This window comes from Perognathus longimembris, chromosome 1 (genome assembly GCF_023159225.1).
Source record: "Perognathus longimembris pacificus isolate PPM17 chromosome 1, ASM2315922v1, whole genome shotgun sequence".
NCBI lineage: Eukaryota > Metazoa > Chordata > Mammalia > Rodentia > Heteromyidae > Perognathus > Perognathus longimembris.
Window position 1 is genome coordinate 125,857,402 of NC_063161.1, and position 27,889 is coordinate 125,885,290.

Here is a 27,889-nt window from a genome sequence, read left to right on the forward strand (position 1 = left end):
TGGCTCAAGTGGTAGAATACTAGCCTTGAGCAAAAGAGCTCAGGGACAGTGCCCAGAGTCTGAGTTCAAGCCTCAGCTCTCTCTCTCTCTCTCTCTCTCTCTCTCTCTCTCTTACACACACACACACACACACACACACCCACACACACACACCCACACACACACATATTTGTTTCAAGAGAAAAAAATGATTTGGGGGGGAAATGACCCAAAAGTATACATAACATACAACAGACAGAAACTATGTCCCTTACAATTTCCTAAAATTATGAAAAGAAATTAGCTATGAATCAACAGGCAAGTGGATATGCCATTTTTTTAAAAGGTATTTTGCAAGGTCATGTGGAACCAATAATAAAACCAAGCACCAATCAGGCAGTAAAGGAGAGTAAGGATAAGGGCCAGGATAGAAGTGGAAGATTAAACTAATAATTCCTATTGCTATCCTCTCATTTTAAGAAATTGCCTTGCTTCCTTTCATTCCTTGTCTTTACAAGCAGAAGCAAGCTATTATTCCAGGTGGATCATTTGGGAGTGGCTAATAAGTAGTAGTTACAGACTCTGGGTGTGACTAGCTGGGAACACTGCATAGACAAAGTTTATCTATTACTGGAATGTCTCCCCGTTCCTAGGGTTGATAAATGACTGACCTAATATCAATAAAACTCTATAACCAATGTACTTGTTTTGATATTCAAATGGTTCCTTAAAAAGCAAAAATTATGTAGTAGCTTGCTATACCTACACTCTAGAAAAATCCAGCCCTCAGGGTCTTTTGGTTCAGTGGTCTGGAATTTCTTTTATTTCTTACCTCTTGTCAGTAAACAGCACTCAACTAATACATATTCATTCTCTGTTTTATACTTTATACTTCAGAGGGATTTGTATAGGCAAAATGTATAAAGCCATACATTTCCTTATAGGGTATATTGTAAATAACTTTGAAGTGAAACCTCATGTTGTCAGTATGGTTTTCAAATGCCTTTCTAATTTATTTTCTTTTTTGCCAGTTCTAGGCTTGGACTCAGGGCCTGAGCACTGTCCCTGGCTTCTTTTTGCTCAAGGCTAGCACTCTACCACTTGAGCCACAGCGCCACTTCTGGCCGTTTTCTGTATATGTGGTGCTGGGGAATCGAACCTAGGGATTCATGTATAGGAGTGAAGCACATTTGCCACTAGGCCATATCCCCAGCCCCTCAAATGCCTTTCTAAAAGAAATTGAATAAATAATTTCAAGAGTTGTGCCACATTTATGAAATTCTTTTATAGTATGACTATGTTAGACAATTATAATATGATTTCCAATATTACTGTACCAATGTTACTGTAATGTTATTTACTATGTTCTGAAATAGAGGAATTTTTCCTAATCTCACATAATTAAATAATTAGCACATATGCTATTAACATCATACCTTAATATAAATAATAAACATATGTATATTATAATCTGTCTTTAGTAGAGGCATTTAATGATCTTGTTGCTTTTCCTCTTGTTAGTTGCACATATTTTAGGGACAACATTACCTTGAAATTCTGAGGATGTCTTGACGCATTGGAGTAATCTTTTGAGCATACAGAGCATATGAAGTTGATATCTCAGTAGATAGATATCTGTGTCTTGAAAATGTATTATTATGTATTATTAGTTGGAAGAGGTCTATATGAATGAAAAGGCTTATCATTATTAACTTTTGTGTTTTATTTGCTTTGAATTCCCTATTATTTAAATAGGGAATAAATGGAACTTGCAGAAGGTAAATACTAAGCCACATACAGTTGTAATCTACTCCCATGCTATGGTTCTTCAGCAATTTATTCTACAATACCGAAAACTGATTATTGCTGGAATGGTGCCAAATGAAAATGGGAATATAGTTTATTTAGTAAAGAGCATTGAGGCTTAGGAAACCTCTCTCTAGAATGCTAAGAAGGGGTTAAGGAATTGAAATGAGACCCAAGGGAGTTTTCTATTGGTGAGACATTAATTACAATAGAAGCCACAGCATTACCTATCAAGCGGGACTATTTTGTTTTGCACTCATCATCTGTGGATGAGGAGGGAAGCTTCTGCAAGGAAAGACAAAGACTATGTTGAAATGATCCATTGTTGTTCGCCAGGCAATTTCTTTACCAGCAATTAGTCATTTCTTCTAACTGAAAGGAGATGTGAATGAGCAGGATCATCAAAACATGCTGGAGATATGACAGCCAGGCTAGGACTAGTTTAGGGATAGCCAGAGTCTTTACTGACTCTGGTTAGTCAAACAAGGGGAGCCAAAAGAACTGAACTTATCACTTTATTCCAGTTGATTATGCCAGATGTTATTACTTTGTCACGAAGGCAGAGTTTTTAACCTGTGGAAGGAATGATGTTTTCATAAAAGGTGATTCTCATTAGAAAATGATGCAAGAAAAAAATACTATTTTGAGAAAGATGCCAGTACTGACAATTAAAGGTATAAGATTTTAGCCCAAAGATTGATCTTCTTTAGACTAAATGAAGATGCCCCTAAATACATGAGGGCAGCTTTTCCATTCTAGCAGTATAGTAAAGTATTGTGGAATATGCAAATATACACGTGTAAGAAAAGTTACAGTAACCCCTCTGTACCACACTTTGACAATAAAGAAAAAAGTTTAATTAAAAAATAGAAATAAAAAGAAAAAGAAAAATAACAGGAGGGGAAAGGCTACTCATCATCTAAGCTAGAGAACATTTGTAAGTGAAAATACCACAGCAAGAAATGACTAACTCATGCTCGATACAGATGCTAAAGTTTGGAGCTTAGAGCTCATGGCTCAGCCTATAATTCTAGCTACTTAGCTGGCAAAGATCTAAAGACTGTGGTTCAGAGCAGGTTGGAAAGATAAATTCAAGAGACTCTATCTTCAATTAGCCAGGAAAAAAAAGCCAGAAGTGGAGATGTGTGAGAGGGGGAAATCAAAACAAAGAGAAAGCTCAAGGCCTGATGTTCAAGTCTCAGTACAGCTGTAGTATGGAGGTCAGATCTGGCCAGCGTCATCACTGGCCAGCTGGTGAATTGTACTGTCTGACATCCTGTTTTGATGGGAGTGCCTTAATTCCTAGAGGAAGGGAAGTCCCATCCCTAGGTGATGAGTGTTCCTTAGTCCCTGAGACAGGGTGGGCCCTAGGCCTATAGGTTGCTGAACCTGTCAGTCTAGTGCCTGGGACTGGGCACTTCCTAGCCTGCTGACCTGCCCCTACTTAGGGTCAGACCAGCCCAGGCACCATTATGCCATGCCACATGTCTCTGTCTTCCAGTTCTGTGTTCTGTCTCTTGGCTGGTGTCTGGTCACCGTGGCATCCTACTTCAGCTCTCCATTGGAGCTGAATTGGTTTGTGGTATTGTTTTTGTTCTATCTTTCCTCTCTGGCCCGTTTCCTGACAGTGTTAAGGGTATTTGCAGGCTGCAGGCCTTTGTGGTAACTGGCTGCCTGAAGACTGCTCATGCTCTAATAAAGACTCCAAGATTCAACCCTTCAAAATGGGGCTTCTTGAATAATTTACCATATAACAGCAGGAAAAGCAAGTGAAAGAACAAATGGACAAATAAAAATTTGGGGAATGTAGATGGGAATACAGAAGCTGTCACTAGCCACTAGTGTTTAATGATTAAGATTTAATATCATTGCAATCAGTTATAACAAGATCTCAATGTAAGGCATCTATGCTGTTGCTTTGCTTACTCTAGTTGAATTCCTTTTCTAAGAATCCACACTCAAGCATTCCACTCAAATGGTGTTAATATTGGAAAATCTAAGTACAGGTGGAATACATAACTGCATAGCCACAACCTGTGTCTGCTCAGGGTTTGGTGATAATGCCAAATGGATTCCTAGTTTTCTAAACACTGACAACTTTCAACAACAATAACAATAACAACAACAACAAACCACCCCAAAGAGCAACTATCTTTAATTTGTCCTTTTTAGCAGAATCCACAGATGCTTCATGGCTCCTGTCTACCACCACATTTTGAGATTTCTCAATTTAAAGTTGATACTTCAGTTTGCTTACTATTTCAGAACTTTGTATCCTATTTGCATTGCCTAGAATCAATTCTGCTGTGTGCCTGGCGAGCTTCTATTCACCCTTCAACGGCTGCCTTAGTTAATCTTTCATTTCCTTTAGGAAGTCTTCACAGAGCCCTTAGGGAGTCTTGATTACTTTCCATTGCAATGGTTTTGTATTCTTATAGATTTTTTTGTTTTGTTTCATTCCTGAATTTTTGCACTACATTTTCATTTGTCTGTTTTATGCTATTTTTTTTTTTCAGTCTGAAAACTCTTTGGGAGAAACAGCTGTGTCTCATTCATTTTTGTGGCATCATGGCTGGTACAATGCCAGTACTGTCACAGCAGCAGAGATCAATTGGTAAACCCTATCTTCCCAGACTCTTCTGTGTTACTATAACAGAGTTCCACAGACTGCCTGGGTAATTTTTAAAGAAAAGAAATTTACTTCTTCCAGTTTCTGGAGGTTGGGAAGTTCAAGTTTGAAAGGTCTTGCATCTACGGGTCTTCTTTTTCTACGGCAAAAGGTAGAAGGCAGTAGGGTAAGAGAGGTGAAGTGACTGCAAAGAAATGAGAGAGGGCTGAACTCTGGTAAGAAATCTGCCCTCTCAGGAATCATTTCATTCCTATAATAAGCACCTGAGTCCATGCACAAGGGCAGATGCTTCACGACCTATTGACATCTGATTTTGCCCAACCTCCAAACACTGGAATTGGAAATTCTTTTCAACAAATGAACTTTCATTCTTCATTTCATTCATTTCAACATATTCAGTCATATTATCCACTGAACTAGTGAATGACTGAATGAGGGCCTAGGAAATCAAATATAGGTCACCAGATATGGTTACTAGAAATTCTATCCACTTTTCATGAAAAATCTATAGGATTCTCTTAACAGGATTCTTATTTAAGGTAGTACTAGGATACCTACTAGCCTTGCTTCAATCCTTTATAAGAATGGATTCATTTACAGGGTCACTACAACCTTAGGCATAGCATTATGCATGTAATTTGGTAGTCCTGGGGTTTGAACTTAGGACCTAGTGCTTGCCTAGCAGCTATCACTTGAGTCATATCACCAACCCTTTATGCTTTAACTTTTCAGGTAGGGTCTCATACTTTTGTCTGGGACCAGCCTGGATAAAAATCTTCCTGACTTTTTCCTCCCTGAATAGCTAGAAGACAGAAGTAGGAGGCATGACCATGCCCATCTTGTTTTAATATATATATATATATAATATAATGATCCATTATATTATATATTGTATACTATCATGATATATTATATCATATTATATTATACATTATACAGTCATGCATACATATACAAACATGTATATATGTATACTCACATATATGCATACATGTATACATATACATACATATTTGGGGGGGGGGCCCAGGCTGGCTTTGAACCACCACATCCTAATTCAACTTTCCAAGTAGCTAGGATTGCAATATGTGGAATCATGTTTGGGTTGCATGTTTATATTTTTAAGTGAGCATAGAGAGTTTAAGTAACCCTCTCAATATTACAGAGACAATAGGTGCTGAACTAGGTTTTGAATTAGGGTAGTGAGTTCCAAAGCTAATCTCTCACAATCAGACTATACTACCTTTCAATGAAAGGATTTGTGAGTGGAAGTTCTCCTTAGCTAATTCTGAAACATGAGTCTATAATTTCATTTTCTAAGGTGATGAAAGGCATTTTAACCTCAGCAATCCAATATTTATAATGGATTTAATCTGACACCATTCCAGGATAGGCATTTATCATGGTTCATTTAAGTAACCATTCATTAAGAGGCTGGGGAAAAGGAAACCACTCTGAGACTAAAAGGAGCCTCTAATGAGAAAAAGAAAATATGGGAAACAGAAAAAATGAGTTACTGGGAAGGGATATTAATGAAAAATATAGAAATGTGCATATGCTCATACTCATAAATTTAAAAGCATTGCTTACATATAATATTATAACTTCTAAATAGATCGGAAAAGGGTTGAGATGGAAGAGAAACACTCCAACATATAGGAATTTTTTTTTTAGTAATGCAAGTATTTCATGTGTGTGTTTTTCAAACACTGTGAAAGATTTTCATAAGACACAGCAATATTTTTTGAAGTCCTATTTGTTTTATGACTATGATTACTTCTTCTTAAACTCCACATGTTCTTGTGGACTTCCTCTCTAAATCTCTTCTCTAGTAAACTTAGTTTCCTCCTCTGGGGTCACTATTTTTCCTTGTCTCCATAGTATAAAAATCCCCAAAGAGCTTGTCATGGAATGAATATTCTCAGGAGGTAGAGAAGTTAAGTTGTTTCTGGCAAAGCTAGAATTCTTTTAGTAGGCCAGGGAAGAGGATCCCTACTCACTACCAATTACTCTTCCATTACAGAATGGAGACAGGCATATAAGCTGCTTGTGGGGCTATGAAAGCTGGCCATTCATGAAAAAGGCCCATACATTTGACTAAGTGATTTCATTAACATTCTAAAAGTTCTATGTGTAAAATATAAGTTTAAAAAGGATGTAGAATTTTTTTGGTGGTATTCTGGTTTAAATGGGGCCTTGTACTGTCTAGGTAGGCCCTCTACCACTTGAATCATGCTTCCAGCATTCTTTGCATTCTACACCTTTTGAATAGGGTCTCACATTTGTGTCCAGGATGACTGGACCATGATCCTTCTTTCTATGCTTCTTGTGTACTGGGGATGACAGGTACATGCCATCATATTTACCTTTTATTAGCTAAGATGGGATTTTGTGGTCTTTTTTCCCCCAGGAATGCCTAGAACCATTTTATCCTACTGATCTCTGCCTGCCAAGGGGCTAGGATTGCATGTGGATTGCTAGGTTTCCACTATGGAATTTTCATTTGGGTAAAATTAAAAAGTGAGTTATTCTATACACATTTTAGCTTATAAGAGAGTCACAAGGAAAAGTGGGAAGAAGAAAGAGCAATAAAAAAAACCCCAAAGTTCATCAGAGAGAATGTGATCTAGATTGTTTTAATGGTTGAAGTACGTGTGTGTGTGTGTGTGTGTATGTGTGTAAAAAGGACAAGAAGTAGAATCTCTTATAATTCCATTGACCATGTACAAGTCTTTTGAACTATGCATATCAGTAGAGAATCTTCATAGTTATAGGGAACATACTTCGAGGGAGCCTAACTCAAGTCAGCCAATCTCAATTCATAAATCATTGGACTAGATATACTAAATATATTATTTAAATAGATTCCCAATGAATTTTTTTCCTCAGTAGACACAAAGGCCAGTGCCCTTCTTACCTTCCTAAGGAAGTCTTTTCCTTTAAAGCATTCCTCTGTTCTCTGATCCACTGCCTGTTCATTATATTTAACTGAAACACCAGCCCTATAAGAGCATAATGAACTAAATATCTTCTCCTTTGTACAGGTGCCTTATTCTCTGCAAATACAAACTTAACATACATGCCAAGCCCAAGCCCATCTGCTAATCAGCATAAGATAAGGTAAACTGTTTTGTTTTGGTCCTGGGTGACTTTTCTGAAACTATTTTGCCTCATTCACTGTATTTAGAGTGAAAATCAAGTTCTCTGTGATTATTGCTCTTTTCCTTACAAACCATATTTGCCTTCTTTCTTATTGGGCTTTTGTTGATGCTAGCAAAACAGGTTAATTCATTAAAAGCTAGGTGTGATCTCTTTTCTCTCTAAAATCTATGCAATTGCAGCAAAGGCAAGTTACTAGTAATTTGTCCTGAACAATAGGGCTCAACTTTTGAAAAGCCTGTGGTGCCAAAAATGAACCTGGATTTTTTTTTTTTACGAATTTCTGAACTAGACAGTTCCAAGCAATGGTCTAGTGAAACTTCCTCCCTAGGTTTCTCAGTTGTTGTTCAAATACTGCTTTAAGTCTTACTTTATTCACTCTTTTGAAGATCATGTGTGTCTATATCCAGTATTTATTCTCTTTCCATTGTACATTCTTATGTATAGTTTCTCAGAGGTCTGGGGGTAAAGGTGGCCAGTATAAATTCATACTAAAGCAGCAACTCTGTGTTCTGCTTTATAATTTAATATGCTTACTTTAGCTGCTGTTTAGAAAATAAATTTAAATAAGGGAAAAGGATGTAAAAATAAGTGGACAACAAATAAATATTGTGAAGTCAGCTGAAAGAAAATAAAGTAGCAAGACTCTGAACTTGGGTCCAGATCAACATCCCTCCCTGAGTACACAAGGACTGGTGGAAGATAGTTGCTGATCAGATCAGATAGACAGGTGTCTATCTGCATTCCCTGGCATTTCCCCTTGCTTGTGTGGTCTATATAAGAAATCTACTCTGAATTTCCCTTCCTTCAATATAGTGTGTGTGTGTGTGTGTGTGTGTGTGTGTGTGTGTGTGAGAGAGAGAGAGAGAGAGAGAGAGAGAGCGAGAGAGCGAGAGAGAGAGAGAGAGAGCCAGACAGAATCAGGAAGAGAAACAGGAACAGGAAGAAGAGAGGAAAAATCTAACACAATGTTTTTAATACAATTGAGCAGTCACATTTCTGAATAATCTCAGTTCTGACAGATTGAGATTTATAATCCCTCAATTAGAGGAAGAAATCACAGAAGAAAAAATAATTTAGACTTGATCTAATCACATCACTTTGAATTTGGCAGTGATGATTTCTTCAGGGCCAAAGAAACAGTTAATGGACAATAATAATGTATGCATATGTTTTTTTCCCATGGCTTCTGTCCTTACAACATACAAGTTTGTAATTAGAATTATTGTGATTTGAAAAGCCTGTAACTCTAAAGTACCTGGAATAATAATTCTTTTAAAATTTGCAAAGCAAGGTTAGCACCATTTTCTTTGCAATAACAGTTAATATAGTTCAATAAAAAGGAAACAGATATTAAGCCCAGACACAGCTGGATCTGAAGCTCATTCATGTATGACTTTGTAGGTGTATGACTGGGTGAGTACGCAAACATGGTTTCCTCATCTGTGAAATGGGGATTTGTCTAAAGACATTGGTACAGAAATACCATTTTTTCCTGTTCAATACAAGAAGAATGGGACCAGTAAGTCAGAATCTACAGAGTGCCTATTTCCTTTTCTTCCATTTGCTTTACACTTAAAACTCTGAAGCATTTCTTGATAATAGGTGTTCTGTAAAGGAACACTATAGAAAATTCATCTCATGAATATCTGCTAATCTTAATCACCATTAACTTCCAGTCTATGACTTGTGCCCTTTTACTATACCCTGAAGAAATCAATCTGCTTGAAATTGAATTATCAAGTTGTATAAAACTGACAAAGCCAATGATAAATTTTGGGAGATGATATATAAAAGTGATTAGTCAATGTTGTGCATTTGATGATGAACTATATCTTAGACAGAGTGTCAGGTGGAAATTTTTAGTGACATACTTTTCCTTTGAATTTTGAAAAAATATTTTGGAGAATTATTATAACTAAAGGCCACTACCTTTCAACCTGAATCCTGGCAGCATCTGTCTCAAGATTTGAAAGAAGGCTGTAAAATTCTAGATTTTTTCCCCCTTTATACTTTGAATTTTATCATGTGCTTTTTGGGAAAATTCACATCTTTAATTTTCAGGGGTTGGTCTCCACTTAACAAACCCATTTTAACCTGACAGTAATAATACACCTGCTTCATTCATGTTCTGCAGAGAACAAAATCTTATATACTTTACTCTTCCTCTTTTTTATTGCTTTTCTTGTGGAAGCTATCTTTATCCCTTTTCTTCCCCTTTAACGAATGCTGTGGATTATATGAATAATAATTAAGAGGGTACTGAGTGGGAAAGAGTTATTAATGACATATTGCTGTCTTTTATTTTTGGGTTTGCCAGATCTATGCCAGCAGCATGGGAGAGAAAGGAAGGAAGGAAATAGGGTAAACATTTCTACAGATAGCTAGTATACCTTGTGGGTTTAATGAAATGTGACTTTAATACATTTCATGGATCAAATAAAGACTGTGTTCAGATAGTACACACACACACACACACACACACACACACACACACACACACACACACACCACTTTGGGGCACCCTGTTTGACCAAGCCCCAGTGTTAATGAGACACTCCACAGGAGAGCCTGGTTTTACCTATGAGAAGGCGGAAGATGTCAGTGTGTGCCTCCAGGGCATTGGAAGCTGGCAGTAATTTTCAAATATCCTTCTCTGCTGGCAGGGAAAACACTTTCTCAGATGTATGATAAAACTACAACACAAAGTGGAATTGTGAGGTTCTGGCCTGATCTGTTTCAGAGAGGCACTGGGTGGACTAGGTACATTGCATCACACACACACACACACACACACACACACAGACACACACACACAGACACACACACACACACACACACACACACACACACACACACACACACACACACCTCTGGAGGGAGAACTACTTTTCTCTACACTGAGGAAGAATTTCTATCCGATAAGGTCACCTGAGAAGGATCTGCCATGTGTTGTACAGTATGTAATGACAGTTGCTCTAGAGGTTGAAAGAAACGCCTTGAAAAACTGGGAATCAAAATAAGAAGCAAGCAAATGTGCATTTAGAAAAAAGGATACTTCCTTGCTCTGGGACCAAGAAGGTTAAAAAGTAAACTGTGCTAGTTACTATCCCATTTTTTGCAACTTTTTTAAATGAAAAATTTAAAATATGTACAAAATAATGGTATTGTAGGATCATCCAGCTCCCACCAGGATGACCAATTCTGTTCCGTCTCCCTGTGTATTATTCTCAACCTCAATCATAAACTTTCCTCTTAGGTTAAGACAATTCTGGTATGATTTCATTTCATTTATTATACTTCACTATACCACCCTAAGAACAGTTTAAAGCATATAATGTATATGGGACAAGAAATAATTTCTTGTAACTATCAAATGTCCATTTAGCCAGTATGTGAATTTCTCTAGATGACTTCCCCCTCATTTTACATTGTGAAATATCTAAAACCATACTTTTCTTCCATCTATAAATATTCCAAACTTGCCTTGAAATATGTTTTACTATGAACCTACATGCTTTGGTATTAGGAGTTGTAAATCTGCCTTTAAAACAACCTGCGGTAACCCACTTATGAAAAAAATGGTTAATTCAAAGTTCAAAATCAACTTTGGTGCACGTATTGGATGAATGTTGTACATGACGTTGTGGAAAGAGTATCCTCTTTGTAGAACCTAGGGAAACTTATTTTGGAACCTTAATGTATCATTTTTACAACTGGAATAATGATGCCAACTCAAAAATGAAATAAATTAGAGTACATATACCTACCATAACAATGCTCAGTATGTAATACCAGAGAACTCAGGCAGTTTTGATATAATTTTAGCATGCACATTTGAAAATTTTAGATAGACCTATTTTATGCTTTTTCCCTTAAAGTATGTTAGGCTGGATCTAAGGTTGTCTCTGGAGAAGGAGTAAATATTGCTCCGTCATTTATGGTTCATTTTTAGGTCTCAGACAAGTCTGTAAAAGCATAGTGACAACCAGAAATCCTGGTTTGTAAAGCCATTCTCTGGGGGACTTTTTCACGTGAAGATCTTGGCCTCTAAAAATATTTCTTATTCATTTTGGTTTATCTTTTTTATGTTTATAGAAAACATAGGATAATATTATGTTGTTGTATTTCTAGTGAGAAAGTAATAAGAAATGTTTCTCTTGGTGCTGCTATAGGAGGAGAGGAGTCGAAACAAGCAGGGCAAAGCAAGTAACCATGCAAGAAGGTGAAAGCAGTGGAAGAAGCATATGGGAAGTGCATGTGTCCTGACACCTCCTCTAGGCAGACGTTGCAGGGAATTTACCACCAAGTTGTAAAGAAAACCAACAGCACAGGGACCATTTCCCTTTCTCCAGCTGGAAAAAAAATCTCATCTCTACCTCAGGAATACACTCAAAAAATGTAAGGAAGGTTGGTATAAACTAACTGGTAAAGATGGGTAGAGGATGCATATAAGATAGGTCTTCTTATTCACCCAACCCTAAATGATCATCCCAGGACCCCCAGGAGACAGTTTATAGAAAAATCTAAGAGATTCAGGAACTAGCATATGCCTGGTTCTAGAATAAGGGGAAATGGAGGCCTCTTTTCCCATTATCAGGATCTCTGATAAGCCATTTATTGGGTCATTTTCTCTGCACCCCCATCACAAAACTAAAAACAGGAAACCCCACTGAGATTCTTTTCCTGTAAATAAGTAACTAAAAGCATTTCTGAAATATAGAGCCATTATCTGAAATACAAGGAATCATTTAGCACAACGCTGAGAGAGAATTGTACTTTGTTGTGTATTTCACAGGCAGGAACTAGTTTGAAGAGATTATTGACTGTCACATTTCAGTTTCTTCTTTACCTAGGAAGCTGATTAGAAGAATCAAATTAGCTCTAGCAATCTAAAAAATCTGTATTTTCAGTCATCATACTCAATATACATACGCTAAATGGAACTAGGTAACTTGAGGGAAGGAGATAAGATAGCCCTTACATGTGGGTAAGAGAATGATGGAAGGGTGACATTGCTCAAGATGCACTATACATATAAATCATTTGTATGACTATTTAATGATAATTTAAAAAAACTTGTACTGTCTTTTCACACCTGTGTTTTGTATAATTTTATTTCCGAATACACAATGATTAGGGTTGGAAGGAGAATTTAGAATTTTATGCATGGTATGATAATAACCACGTAAAGCAAACAGAAGTTTTACAAAATATGGGAGAGATCAAATCATTATTCTAAAATGTTATTCACATTTTTTGTTTTGTTATGTGAAAATCCTAGTTTGTAAAGCCTTTGTCTAGGAGATGGGGCTTTTTCATGTGAAGCTCTTGGTCTCTAGAAGTATTTCTTATTCTCTATTTTATTGAATTGTAGTATTTTTATTTAGTATTTTAACCTAGTGAGTTAACTAAAGCAAATATATTACATCTGATAAGTAATAATTGAGCATTGATGTCTCATAGGCACAGAGCCAGGCACTGTGGAAGAGTAAAAAGATGGATGAGACATAGCCTCAAAGCCTACAGAGCTCCAAGTATGATGGGAGAAAATGCTGGGTAGGTGACCTCAGGAATTTTTCATCAGTTGAACTCATCGTAAGGAATGGATGGAATCCCGTTTATTTCAATAACCCTCTGATGAAAGTATCAACTCAATTTGATGGTGATGAAAAGAAAAAGTAAAAAGAGCAAAATTATAATAGCATGTTTTATTATCTATCCTTTGGGAGGAAATATTAGATATATGATGAGGATGGTTCCTGATTTCATTAGCAAACACAGCTGGGTGTGCATAGGAGACCTCCAACATTGTGGAGGATCCCCAAGGCTAAGCTAGAGGTTCAACAAAACAATCTCAGGGTTCATATACTGAAACCATGTATGAGATGAAACTTACTTTATAATGAGAACCCTTTTCTATCTCAATAACTAACTTTCCTTCCACATGGAACACAACTGATGTTCCATTGACTAATAAAAATGTGTATCACAAATAATGGGGTAACATTTACAGTTGTGAGGGACATGACAAATTTATCTGGATTAATACTCATCAAATATTAGTGTGGATGAGAAATCACTTTAACCACTTGTTTAGAACAAAAATTGCTGGGCCACACCCTCAGTTCCTGTTTCATTAGTCCACTAATTGGCATTTCTAGCCAGTGTGGTTTCTGGCTGATGCCTCAAATTCTAGACTTGCAGTTTAAGAACCACTAATCTAGGGCAATTTCCTCTGTAATTTAGGAATCTCTTCTTTGTAACCACTGGTCTCCACTTCAACACTTCAAATTACACACAAAACTGTAAGAAGCCAAATTCACTGTTGGACAGGCTAATACTTTAAAAAAAAAAAAGAAAAAGAAAACTTCATCAGAGCCCAAATCTCTCTCCTTGAGAGATTTGATTGAGCACTAATGTCTCACAGGCACAGAAGCCAGGCCCTGTGGACGATATCAAGATGGATGAGACATAGCCTCAATGTCTAAGGGCTCTGTGTACCTACTGCCTATATTCATAAGGGCTTTTCAGGTGTTTTAAGCAGAACTGAAGTTCACACTTGTCAATCATTTATTTCAATAACTCTTGTACATCTATCATGATAGCCCCTCAATGAAAGTTCACTGTAGAAACCATCCTTAGAATGTGGGGCTGAACATATAGTCTTCCGGATATTGGTCCAGTGAAACTATTTCCTATCATAAACTGACATCATGTATCTATGAACACAGATCTGAACCTCATCACATGGTTTCAAGAAGTTTTCACAAAAATGTGTTCTGGGTAAAGGATGTTATAATATGCCACCACTGACTTTTCTAGTACAAAAGTCAGGTAGGCTTGTATTGCAAGAAGGGAGATCTACTTGTCTGGCTTCCACCAAAAGCAACCTCTGTCTTGAGGCCTCCCCCAATTAAATCGTCAGCTACCACCAAGTCTGGAGTTGTTTGGCTCTTTCTTTGTCTGAGCTTGCCTTCTGCTTACAGAGAATAGTTCTCAGTTCTGGCAGGGAGTTTTCTCCACAGCAGTCATGTCACATAATTGGTTTGTGCTATATTAAAGATCTGCGGGGGGCGGGGGGGGGGCAAACCTGAGGTCTTTTTTACATCCTAAATACTGTAGATACTAATCTTCCTCTTCTTAGACAATTGAAATATTGACCTTAGCTCAAGAACTTTGCTTTAATGTAACTAAATTCTGTTATATCAATAACATATTCCAGTTTAGTATAAAGAGCACAGCTTTTGGAGGCCAGGCATGATAGTACACGTCTCTTTAATCCCAACTATCCTGAAGGTGTAAATAGGAAAATCACAGTCCAAGGCTGGCATGGGACAACATTGTGAGACTTTGTCTGAAAAGTACTCAGGTGAAAAAAATTTTAAAAAGCTGGAGCCAGACCTTAAGTGGTAGAGTGTCATAAGTTGCCATTTCCTCATAAATAATAACAGATAGTAGTTACAGAAGTTTTGTATGGAAAACTTGCAATAATAGATGTTATCAACATTACTACAAAGTTAGAGGCATATTTCATTCTTAGTGAATGTTACCTATTAGTACCTGTCATTATTTTCTTTCTTTTTTTTTTTTTTTGGCCAGTCCTGGGCCTTGCACTCAGGGCCTGAGCACTGTCCCTGGCTTCTTCCCGCTCAAGGCTAGCACTCTGCCACTTGAGCCACAGCGCCGCTTCTGGCCATTTTCTGTATATGTGGTGCTGGGGAATCGAACCTAGGGCCTCGTGTATCCGAGGCAGGCACTCTTGCCACTAGGCTATATCCCCAGCCCTGTCATTATTTTCTTGAACACAACATTGGACAGTTAAGTGTATGCTGACTGAATAAGCAATGTTACTGTAAAGTTACCGGAAAGGAAAGTTGCCACATGGTCCAAAAGAAAGGAGCTAACTGAGGGGAGAGAAAACTGCTAGCAAACACAAGATGGAGGCTCAGAAAGACAGAGGGGAAGGAAGAAGGGAAAAGGAAAGAGAGAAAGGGAGCAAGGGAGAGTAAGAGAGGAAAAGAAACAGCGAAAAGGAAAGAGAGCAGGGACTTGTATTAGCCAGATTATATAGGGAAAGGCAGAGGTATGGCCAGGTGGTTTGGATGTGACCTCAGAGAAGCAGGAGCTAACTACCTCCAGGTGTGCCAGTTACATAAGTAACACAGGTACTGGGCACAGACTTAAACAGGTGGGGGCATCTTCATGGAGGCTACCTGGGGGTGGACCTTAAAGTTATTGAAACCTAAGAACTCTTATTGGAAGTAAAAGCCAAAACAATTACCAGTATAATGTTTGGTTCTGTCAAACTAAAGATTATAACTCTTTTTACTCATGCAAAGATGATTTATATTTTTAGGATCGCTTCAATCAAAATAGCAATATGACATTTGGGGTTTTGGTTTACCTCTTTGGAGCTGTGTGACTCATTGTTTAGAAAATGTAAATAAGTCTACTTCCTCAAAAACTGATGTAAGGATTAAATAAGATAATAGGTGATAGAAGGCATTCATGCCTGGCATGTGGCAGCCATTCAACGATTGGAACAAAAGGCACAGGGCAGGATGAGGTGGATGGTAGGAGACAACCAAATCACACAGGGCTTCGTTTCCAGGCTCAAGAGCTTCGACTTGATCCAATAAATATATGACAATTCTGAAGGTTTTTAATCATAATCTGGACTCCTTTTGCAGTGTATCACTTTGAAACGTATCACCTGGACTTCAAGTTGGATTGATGGTGCTAAGTTTGACAGCAAAGAGGTTAGGTGGCTCTCATAGTCCTAGAGAAGATGACCAAGGCCTGGCATAGGGATGGAAATGTGAAAATGGCTTGGGCAATATTCCTCAGGTAAAATAAGTAAGGCTTTGGCTTATATAAAGGTGGCTGAAGAGGGAGTACAGACTAATCTGTCAAAGCTAAGTATCTTTCTAGGATGTGTAGCTATGTGGATAAGAGTAAACAGTTAAGATGTTTAAGAAAAAAAGAGCAGCTAAATGGAGGGCAATGACTTATTGGGTGCAGGTAATAGGCAATATACTGAGGTCTGAGGCTAAATGATGAATAAGGAATAGTCTGTGTGGACAGAGTTTATAAGCTGGAAGAAAAATCAATGAACAGTAAAATTTGGTTATTTAGAATAACCTATTTGAATTCTTACCAAAAAGCTAATATTTAATCATGAAAAGATAATTATACATATCTCAATCAAAAGTATCAGTAAGACAATATGGATTCTTTGGAAATATTAATGCCTTGAAAGACCAAAAAATGGGAGATTGATAAGTATTAAAGGAGTTTATAAGCTATGAGTACCTGGGGTTCATGCCTATAACTCTAGCTAATTAAGAGGCTCAGATTTGAGGATTACAGTTTGAAGCCAGATGGGACAGGAAGGTCCAGGAGATCCTTACATCAAGTTAACCCCCACCCCCAAAAAAAGAACCCAGAAGTGGAGGTGTGGTTCAGTGGTAGAGTGCCAGACTTGAGTACAAATAATAAGGGGTGATGTCTAGGCCCTGAGTTCAAGCCCCATTATTGGCACAAAAAAATATAGTGACTAAAATCTGAGAAGTAAATGTAAATGTATTACCATTCATCCCACTCCAGGAGAATATTGAAAGAATATGACTATGATAACTGGGAAAAGTTCAGTATGGGCCATAAATAAAATATTATTGCTTTATTAATAACATCTGTGATAAACATCCTTAGTGTATGAATATTGTGGTTATGCAAAAGAGCCCTAGTTATTCAGACAGATACTGAAATAGTAAGGTAACATTTATGTAACTTATCTTTAAGGAATTGTATACTTCCATGTATACATATTATGAATATACATAGGGAAATGCATGCGTGAATGTGGCAATATGTCTAATTTGGTGACTTGCGGTGAGAGATGATTGTAAGTTTATTTTATCCCTTTTCAATTAATGTAGATATTTGAGGTTTCCCAAATAAAACGTTGGAAAATTGGAGTAAGATAGATGTTATTGCTAGAGATGAGTTCAACATACCATCACAGCAGTAACAAATGAAGACAAAATATAAGAATGATAAGGGAAATGAACTCCATGTTATGGAAACGATTGTTATATCACAGCTGTAACTACTTTCAACGTCCCATGTGTATCTGTAGCTTCTATTATTGATGATGTTCTTGTATCACCTTCCAGTGGTTGTACCTACACTATCTCTGTAATCTTATCTGAGTATATTGGAAACTGGTATTACTGGTATTAGAAGTAGGAAATTGAAAGGGAATACCAAAATTGAGAGACACAGGATAAAAAAAGACAAACAACTACAAAAGCAATACTTGCAAAACTGTTTGGTGAAAGTGAACTGAACACCTCAGGGGGGGAAAGGGAAAGGGTGAGGAGGGTGGGGGGTATGAGGGACAAGGTAAACAAACAGTACAAGAAATGTATCCAAAGCCTAATGTATGAAACTGTAACCTCTCTGTACATCAGTTTGATAATAAAAATTTGAAAAAAAAGAATGATAAAGCAAAGTTTCGCTCTTAGTTGAAATAGTCTTATATAACCCCTTTTCTTCATTCTCTTCTTCTTGCTTTCATTTGCCAATATAAATGTATAAATCTGCCCCATTTTTAGGATGCTAGCTGTGATGATTAGTCAGGCCATACCAGTCTATTATATTGTGGTAATAGACAGCACTGATTTAATAACTACAGCAAATCAATCACTATAGATAGTTTTCTTCAATGGAAAGGCAACCATTGAGAAAGCTTATACTTAGATACATAATTGGAAGTTCATGAACTATGACAAATCCCTTCCTCTCTAGCACAAAAGTTTATTTATTTTCAAACTATTTCTGAATATCATTTTCCTTTTTGAAATCTTGTCTACTAAATAGATTTTTCCAATCACACCTTCATTGGATCTAAAACAATTCTAGCCATTTCCATTTGTTGAATAGTGTTATGCTCCAAGCGTGGCATCTGATATTTCACATAAATGATAATATTCACTTATCTAAGAAGATCTTTACTAAGTGATTACTTTATAACAGGCACTATTCAAGGCACTGGAATACAGCAAAGAATCAGACACAAACCCTGATTATATCCTAATGAACTCCTTCAAGCTATATTTAAAATCTCATTCAATTTCTTAGCATCTGACCGAAAGAGAGATAGGATGAGATTTTAAACCCTGAGTTGTATTATAAATGGTTTCCAACCATACTCTTACAGGTTTTAAGGCATGCACTTACCCCCCCCCCCTCTTACTCCTTTTTACACTAACTCAGAATCACTAAAATTTGAGGATCTTGAAAGATGATGTGATTAAGCAGGGATTTGTTCATGAATAGAGAATCTGCTCTGTTTAAACACAAATCAAATAAGTTATGCTGCACATTCTCTCCAAGAATACACAAGAGTCCAGGACATGGATTACACAGTGAAATGATGGAACATTTTGCAGTTATCAATAAAAATAAGTACATAATATTTAGCATCATATTTTCCCTGGGTTCATGGTAAACATTGCCTTGGATTCCATGCATCCCTTCTCTCATCACACAGTTGGGGTTGTTTCCTGCACTGAGCTCTGTGCACTGTTACCACTTTGATATGCTAAGGAACTTTGCATAAGCAGTGTGTGAGTTAAGCCTAGCCACTGTTCCAGATTTAAACTTTAATTCATGAAGGAAGCCCACAGTTCTCTCTGTAGTGAATTCGTCAACAAAATGATAGATTCTGAAAAATTCTCATCCTACAGGAGCTTGATCTTTGACAAAGTAAATAAGAAGGTAGGAGAGCTGCTGAATGAAAACAACTGTAATTCTGGAGAATGGAAATTTAAAGTGCCAACACCAGCAATTAGAAGTAATGACTAGTGTATTAGGCTATTATTTTAAACAGCATTATTTGCACTTCAACACAAAGCATATCACTCACATATCACACATAGGAGGTAGTACCCACAGTAGGGAATTTGGTGCTTCCAAGAAGCTAAAGAGCACAGTTCTGGGATTTAGGGTTCTTATCCTGGAATACATTGTTTCCCCTGGGTACAGACACTGCCTCTGGCACCATTTGCCAGAGAGGACTCTATGAAGCCTGGACAATCCTCTACTTAGATTATAGCCTAACTCTCACTGGTGAATTTCTAGCATGACTCTGCAAGGATACGAAGAGGAAAACACATATCTTAAGAGTTAGAATAACCTATCTAAATTCTTTGTTCATTGCCAAACTTTCTAGCATGTAGAGTCTCACAATTACAAATTAAAGCTGAAGGACCTAGAAGGGTTTTTCACATCTAGCAAGTAGGATAAGAGGAATATTTATTTTTCAAAGGATGAAAATTGGCAGGAAAGGGTAACTATCAATTATTTGAACATTGTATATAAACGTTATTAGGGCTGGCAATATCTAGGCAATTGCTACTCGATGTGTATGAACACAAGTAAAATTCTGTGCCTAAATAAAGTCACTTCACAAGACATTGATTGAGCATCTACTGTGTGTTTGGTACTACACCAGAGAGTGGAAATAAAACAGTAACTAGCATTGGTAGGTTTCCTGTCATCTAGAAACTTACCCCCCAGGAAGGAATACAGAGAAGTCAGAATAGTCTTAAGAAGGGGAATGCAAGACATGCCAGGAGTCCTAGAAATGTTCTCTAGTTCCACTTGTAGTCAGGAGAAAATGGTGTCACTAGAGAAATTGCGCCAGCCATACTAAGTCCCTGAGAATGGTGAGGAATTGGACAGCAGAGGAGAGATACTGGTTGCAGTAATGGAAACCATTTAGGTAAGAGCCAGAGAGCAAGCTGGGGAAAGTGAGGGCTGTTTGGTATGACTAGACTTTAGACTACAAGGGAAGGAGTCTGGAGACAAATAGAATGCTAAGCAGAAGACTGTAAGGACATTATCCAACTTTTGTGGATATATTTTATAAGAACTTGCAGATAATTTGGTAAATAATACTGATCTCTTATGTATTTTTATAAAAGCCAAAAGAATAAAAAACCGAATCTGACAAACAAGAAGAAAAAAGTGAAAGAAGACAAAACAGCAACAATGGCAACTAAAGAATGTCTCTTGTTTCCCTTTCTTGGAGTTCATTTAATCAAATATTACTTTATATGATCATCTGTACATAGCTATTGAACCTTTGTCCTTCACTCCTATGCATAGCTTCCTTTGGACTCTGTATATTGTCTTGTTTGTTCATTTGTTTGTATTTGGGAGGGAAAGGTGGGACACATAAAATGAGGATGAACAAAGGATATGAACAAAATGAGGATGAACAGTGATACTCACTAGACATTATATGGAAAAATGCACTGGAAATCTTATGGTTGGGGACAGCAGGGAAAGACTGAGAGACAGTGATGGAAGGGGAGACATGATTAAAAAAGAATTATACTCATTACTCGTTACTGGATTCATGTAACTGTAACCCTTCTGTATATCAACTCTACAACAACAATTAAAAATGATAAAAAAATAAACCTTTCAAGAGAAGGGAAACCTTGACATAATGTTAAATTTTGACTTTTTTCCTAAGCTGTATTTTATCACAGGTTCTGTGGTGTTCACAATCAAGGCAAGGGGGCCAGTCTCAGGAATTGCAAATTCGGAGTGCTTCTCAGCCCTGGTTGTAAGTCAAGATGACCTGAAGAGTTTAAATATCATCCAATGTCTTGATCTCATCATGAGACTATGATTTAATATGTCTGTATTGTAGAACATTGGTATGTTTTAAAGCAAGTATTTGTAAAACTATTTCTGTCAGAGCTCATTCTGTTCTCTTTGATCTTGAGTTGCTTCCAATCTAAATGGAGATGAACTTGTGCTTTATCATAATCATTATTTTCAACAACTACCCACAGTAGAGATACTAAGGAATATGGAAACACCAACAACTGATTATCCAAGCCATGAAGAGGAAGAAAGGTCATAAAACACAGATTCTGTGCTGAATATCCCAGATAAATTAATATCCAGTTATCCATTGTTGAGGGTCTTCTGTATTCACCCTTCTGTATTTCTAGCACTTAGCAAAATATGCCCAAAATATGTGCTTAATAAACATGGATGAAATAAATGAGTTAATATCAGTTGTAAGAAAATGGCTCATTACAAGATATGTATCCAATGCCTAACGTATGAAACTGTAACCTCTCTGTACATCAGTTTGATAATAAAAACTTAAAAAAAAAGAAAATGAAGCTCAGAGTTTTGCTAATATCACACTGAAAAAGGATAATTCTTTCCCATGCACATGCTGTGAGCACTCATGAGATTGATCCAAGGACATTTTATAAACAACACCCCACATGAACAACTAATCCATAGGAGCCATAGATAAAGTCTGACTTGTTTGGTAGTTTGTTGGAAATCATCGCTTCCTCTGGACAATACCCACTTATTCCAGACATATTTTCATTAGTTATCTCGCATCTCTTATTTAGCCTACCTTTCTGCCAGGGGTTCAATAGTCTCTGAAGAGGGGGAAACAGATTGCAGCCCAGTGGGCAGAAGTAGAAACCTAGAAGTGGATGGAATGAGTGCCTAGAGCTGTACTTTGAATATGGTATAAAAACTAGGAAGAACCAGATGTAGAAATCAAATGGTCAGGCTGAGAGGGTCATTTGGGTCATTGTCTCCTTTTTTTCTCAGGAGTGGGGCAGTAACATGGAATGACCTCAAGGCTCATTCACATTTGCAAAGCAGTTGCTCTGCTACTTGAGCTATGTCTCTAGCCTCCTTTGGTCTTGGTTATTTTCAAGGTAGGGTCCTACTGAATGCCAGGCCTGATTGGAATACAATCTATTTGTACTTCTGACACTACTGGGGATAGTGTGTACCAATGTGCCCAGTTATTGTATATTGCCCATCAATGAGATAACAGGCATAAGCCACGGTACCCAGCATTGATTAAGATGGATTTTTGTAACCTTTGATGCCTGGGATGACCTCACATCAAGATCCCTTGATCTCTGTCTCCTAAATAGATTAGATTATAGGCTTGAGTCACCATGCTTATCTCAAACCCTGGCTCTTTATCATGAACCTATAAAAAGGTAGTAAGAGTAGCAATAACCACACAGAAGAATTCTAAATACAAAAAAATATATGCATAGAAGACATAGAATCATCTCTGATCCCTTTTTCCTTCTTTTACTCAGCTCAATCCAGCTAGAAGGAGTTGTGGTTACACTTTACCTTTTCTTGGAAACTTGTCATTTTAATTTGTGTATGTATACTTAACCATCTTACCTAGAGGCTATGGAAAGTATGGAAAGATTAGTAGCATTTGTTAAGTTAGAGAAGGACAAGTAGTAGGAAGAGGTGCTCAGGTAGACAACTTGGGCATTCCCTAACTATCTATTCTCAATATTGCCTCTCTATTGGACACAGCATTTGTAGAAAGTCTTTTTTTGCATAAAGTGTAACAACTAATACAAGGGGGACAGTGAAGCTCAACTTTAATAATCTGTGAACTACTTTTTGTGAGCTCACCTATGGTTTCCACACTGAATTGGACCCTTCATTGAAAGTCCATGGTTTTAATACATTTTCTCAAAAGTTCTGAGTTTCAGTTAAATTTGTATAGGGGAAAAATAGAAAGGAATTCTCCCTTGGTTATTATTCATATGCACTGCTATTTAAAATTTTAAACCCTTTTAAAAATATAACCAGAATTTTGTTTCTTCTTCTTCTTCTTCTTCTTCTTCTTCTTCTTCTTCTTCTTCTTCTTCTTCTTCTTCTTCTTCTTCTTCTTCTTCTTCTTCTTCTTCTTCTTCTTCTTCTGAAATCCCAGTCTCGGCCTGGGGATATGGCCTAGTGGCAAAAGTGCCTGCCTCATATACATGAGGCCTTGGGTTCGATTCCCCAGCACCACATATACAGAAAACGGCCAGAAGTGGCGCTGTGGCTCAGGTGGCAGAGTGCTAGCCTTGAGCTGGAAGAAGCCAGGGACGGTGCTCAGGCCCTGAGTCCAAGCTCCAGGACTGGCCAAAAAAAAAAAAAAAGAAATCCCAGTCTATTCCTGCTGGAGGAATTACAGATATGTTCTTCTTATCGCAGCCCAACCCACAGCATCTGTCAGATGCCAACTTAAATCCCATTTTAATTTATAAAAAAATATTTTTAGCCAGGCTTCATTGGCTTATGCCTATACTCCTAGCTACTCAAGAGGCTGAGATATGAAGATCGTGGTTCAAAGCCATCTCGGGCAGAAAAATTGATGAGATTCTTATTTCCAGTTAATAACCAAATTTAAAACCAGCTGGGAATATGGCCTAGTGGTAAAATGCTTGCCTCGTATACATGAAGCTCTGGGTTCAATTCCTCAGCATCATCACATATATAGAAAAATCCGGAAGTCGTTCTGTGGCGCAAGTGGTAGAGTGCTAGCCTTCAAGTGGTAGAGTGCTAGTTTTGAGCAAAATAAAAGCCCAGGGCCTTGAGTTCAAGCCCAAGGACCAGAATGAAAATATTTTTTCAGCAGATATGAATTATAAATTTATATATTTGTAGAATTACGTAAATTTTATATAAGTGTTACATAAATTTATTAAAATACATAAAAGTTATATATAAATTAATTATAAATCAGCATATATAGAGTAAAGGGTTTCCTTGCATTATTTTCATGCCTACATATAAAGTGCTTTGATTAAATTCACCCTGTTTATTTCTCTTTTATGACCTTACTCAATCCTATTTTTAAGAGAATTCTTCCTTTTTTCTTCTCCCTAGGGTTCTAAATTTTTTCTTGCAATTCTACCTGATATAGTAATTACAAGTACAATTATTTGTTATGGTTATTTTTAAATGTTGTTCTTTCCTTCTGAAGGATAAACTCTACGTTCTTTCTGGCTATCTGCTGTATAACTCATGCCTGTCTTTGACTAAACTCTGAATGAATGAGTGAATGAATGAATGAAAAAAGAGCTCTAAGAGATAATTAGGAGTATAAGGAGAACCACAATAGTCAGATCTCCAGTAATAAAAGGAATAAGGACCATGGTACCAATGCACAACTGACCCAGGAACACAAATGGTTAACCTTCCCACACATTCTCCTATGAAATTAATCCTTGTAGAGCGGAATGCTATCTCTTTTCCTCAAGCTAATCTTTTTCTCATGCTAATCTTTTTCTCAAGCTTTGAGAAAACACAACCAAAAAGAACTACCTTGATTTTAATCCTGTCTTCAAGCCTCCATTTTCACAATTATAAAAAAATGAACACAATAAAATAACACTTACAGTGTTGGGATAAGAATTAAAATTATGCAGTCATAGTATTTATTGCATATCCTATGAAAGTAGGGAAACTGAAGGGAAAGATTGAGTTGGGAGGGATGTAGAAGAATGACAAAAGTGGTGATATCAAGATGCACCTTTGTACAGCTAAAATATAATTTAAGAAATTAAATTCCTCATAAAAAAACAAAACAAACAAAAAAATCTGAAGTGGCTGGGATTGTGGCTTAGAGGTAGCGTGTTTGTCTAGCATGCATGAAGCCCTGGCTTCGATTCCTCAACACCACATATACAGAAAAAGCCAGAAGTGGCACTGGGGCTCAAGTGGTAGAGTGTTAGCCTTGAGCAAAAAGAAGCCAGCGACAGAGCCCAGGCCCTGAGTTTAAGCCCTAGTTCTGGCAATAAACAAATTAAAACAAAACCAACAACCAAATTGAAGTTGAGTATGCTGACATCCAGATGTAGTCCCAGCACTCAGGAGGTTGAGACAGGAAAGTTCACGACTTTGAGTCCATCTTGGGGAATGTAGTGAGAATGAGTTGAGCCAGTACTACAAAGGGAGATCCTGTCTCAAAACCAAACCAAATCAAATCAGGATAAATCAAACCAAACCAAAAAAAATACAAAATTAAAATGAATGAAAAAGCTAAAATATTTTTCTCAGTGCCTGGCGCATTACTACTAATGGTGGAATATATCTATAATCGAGTGGGAATAAATAAGATGGTTCTGGGGTAGGTGTATATAAAACACTTTATTGCCAATGTCTTTATGACTAATTCTTTGAACTGTGATAGGAGCAAGTTTGTTTAAGTCCTGATGTTTAAAAATCACAGGCACAGACAAGGAAAAAAGAAGAGAGATAAGAAAATAGCCTCAGATTTATAGTCCATGTTCACATTTTTTTTTTCCTGAATTCCATGGAAAGCAGTCTTCACTAGCATTACTGCAGGTTGATACAGAATGTTACACCTTCCTTTTGGAAACTTGTCAGCTTCCTCCCTGTTTTTCCCATAGAACTTCCATTAAAAGCTGGAATTTTCCATTTAGAGCCACATGTCAACAGCTATCCAATATCATTATGTACCCTGACAAAAAAAGTATGTACACACATAAGTTTTATTATGCAAACATAGCTATGCAAAATAATAGCATTACCAAGATACAATTTAAAAAATTTGTACAATATAATCTATGAATTTTAAAATTCTTATCAAATTCTGAAAAGTTGTTCTTGTTTTGTTTTCATTCCCCTTTTCTTTCCCTTCTACCCCTGTCTCCAGCCCTCAACAAGTGTGAATCTTCTTCCTATCTCTACAGACTTCCTTAATGCTGGACATTTCACATAACTAAATTACTAATGGTACTCTCTGTACTCTCTGTATTGCTTTCATTGCAAATTTCCACATAGGTTCTGAAGGGTATAATGCCTACTTTATGTTCCGCAAATGGAGTAGTTTTAGTTTTCAAACTTCACATTATTATAAATACTCAGAACTTCACAAAGACCATTGAAGTAACCTTACTTGAGCCATTTACTGTTAGGCACCATGCTGGCCATTGCATACCAATTCTATGGGCAGATAGTAAGTCTATGTTGTCACCCTCATTTGAAGGATGAAGAAATTAGAACTCCAAACAGTTCAAGTGAACTTCCCTAAATCAGTCAACTCATATATGGAAGAAGTATGAATTGAATTTAGATCTTTACATTTTATGATGTGTGTTCTCTAACACACTTCATTTTCTACTCTCAATCACAGTTCTGTTCTAAAGACTGTGCAAAAACAAACTGCATAAGAAAGGGTTATACTTCCCTCAGACTATTTTCCTAAGGTACCTCTGGCCACAGTTCGCTTACAAACACAGAAGAATTGCTTTACTATAGTTGATATTGTGGAGCTTGGTACAAATCCCTCTCCTGCTTGGCTGTTCTCTTTATAGTCCCAAAGGCAGATGGGCTTAGCTATTTGAACTCTAGAATTTATCATTCTCTTCATTCATGCCTTAATACACAAAACTCTCTCCTGGTTATTAAATCCCAGTGGACTTGTTGCAAAAAAAAAAAAAGAAAGAAAGAAAGAATGTAAGATTAAAAAAAATAATAACGTGTGATCATTTTACACAAAGAATTTCTAGCCTAAATTTCTCAGGCTAGAAATTTGGTAGAGAGGACAGAAAGGAGCGAGGGGTAAAAAGACATGAGGGACAAGCTTAACGTCCATCACCAGCAGCCCTGGCATAGCAACATCAGAGAAATGTCTCATCGTCTTACCAATCATTGTGGTCTCTTGCTGTGTTTGGTATAGGGTGTTTCAGGGTAGATTGCCGCTTTCCTAGCTTTTAAGTGCCTTCAGGTGGAAGGCACCGATATTTCCGTGAGGTATACACACTTAACCCGGGGCAGGAATCATCTTCTGTAGTGAACAGAGCTGCCTCTATGCAGGCTGGGTTTCCAGAATCCACTGGCACAGTCTTCTATGAGCAGACACCCGGCCAGGCCAAGCAGGACTGCATTGATGGATCAGCGGGGCTTGTCTTGGTACAGTAACCTAATAAACACCAACTGCGAAAGGTACCACTGGCGCCGAGACACCCAATTGTTCATAGTAACAGGACTTTCCTCAGTACAGTTGGCGAAAAATTCAAGTGGTCCTGTCTGCTAGTAATATCCGGGGCACTACCTCATCCATTTAATTAACCCCCAGAGAGCTAGCCAAGGAACTGCTCTGATTACAAAATAATGGGTCCATCAGGCACAATTAGTACCCAAGTGAAACATGGCAGTTTGCATGAAAACCATTGAAGTAAACAATTCCAGGCCCTGCAAGGGGCTTGCTTCCTAATTAACCCTTAGAGGGCTAATCTGTGTGCTTGAACAAAACCTCACCTAGTGCCTTTGCCAATTGGCATGTTGGGAAAACGATTTTTGCATCAGATCTTGCTATGCATAGTACTGCCAAGTGAAAATGACTGATCCCCAAAGATTTACACCAAAGAACACCTTGAAGATGCACTCTCTTCTGTGACTGTATTAAACAGTGATTTGCTAAGGCAT

At 37.3% G+C, this 27,889-nt stretch overlaps 1 protein-coding gene across 1 annotated transcript in view; it reads right to left on the reverse strand.

Annotated features, from left to right (window-relative positions):
- Positions 1-27,242, reverse strand: part of Lingo2 (leucine rich repeat and Ig domain containing 2) — a 122,508-nt gene extending 95,266 nt beyond the window's left edge. Inside the window, exon 1 of the mRNA XM_048352200.1 lies at positions 27,107-27,242. The gene's annotated coding sequence lies outside the window, so the exon portion shown is untranslated. The remainder of the gene's footprint in view (positions 1-27,106) is intronic.
- Positions 27,243-27,889: the final 647 nt, after the last annotated feature.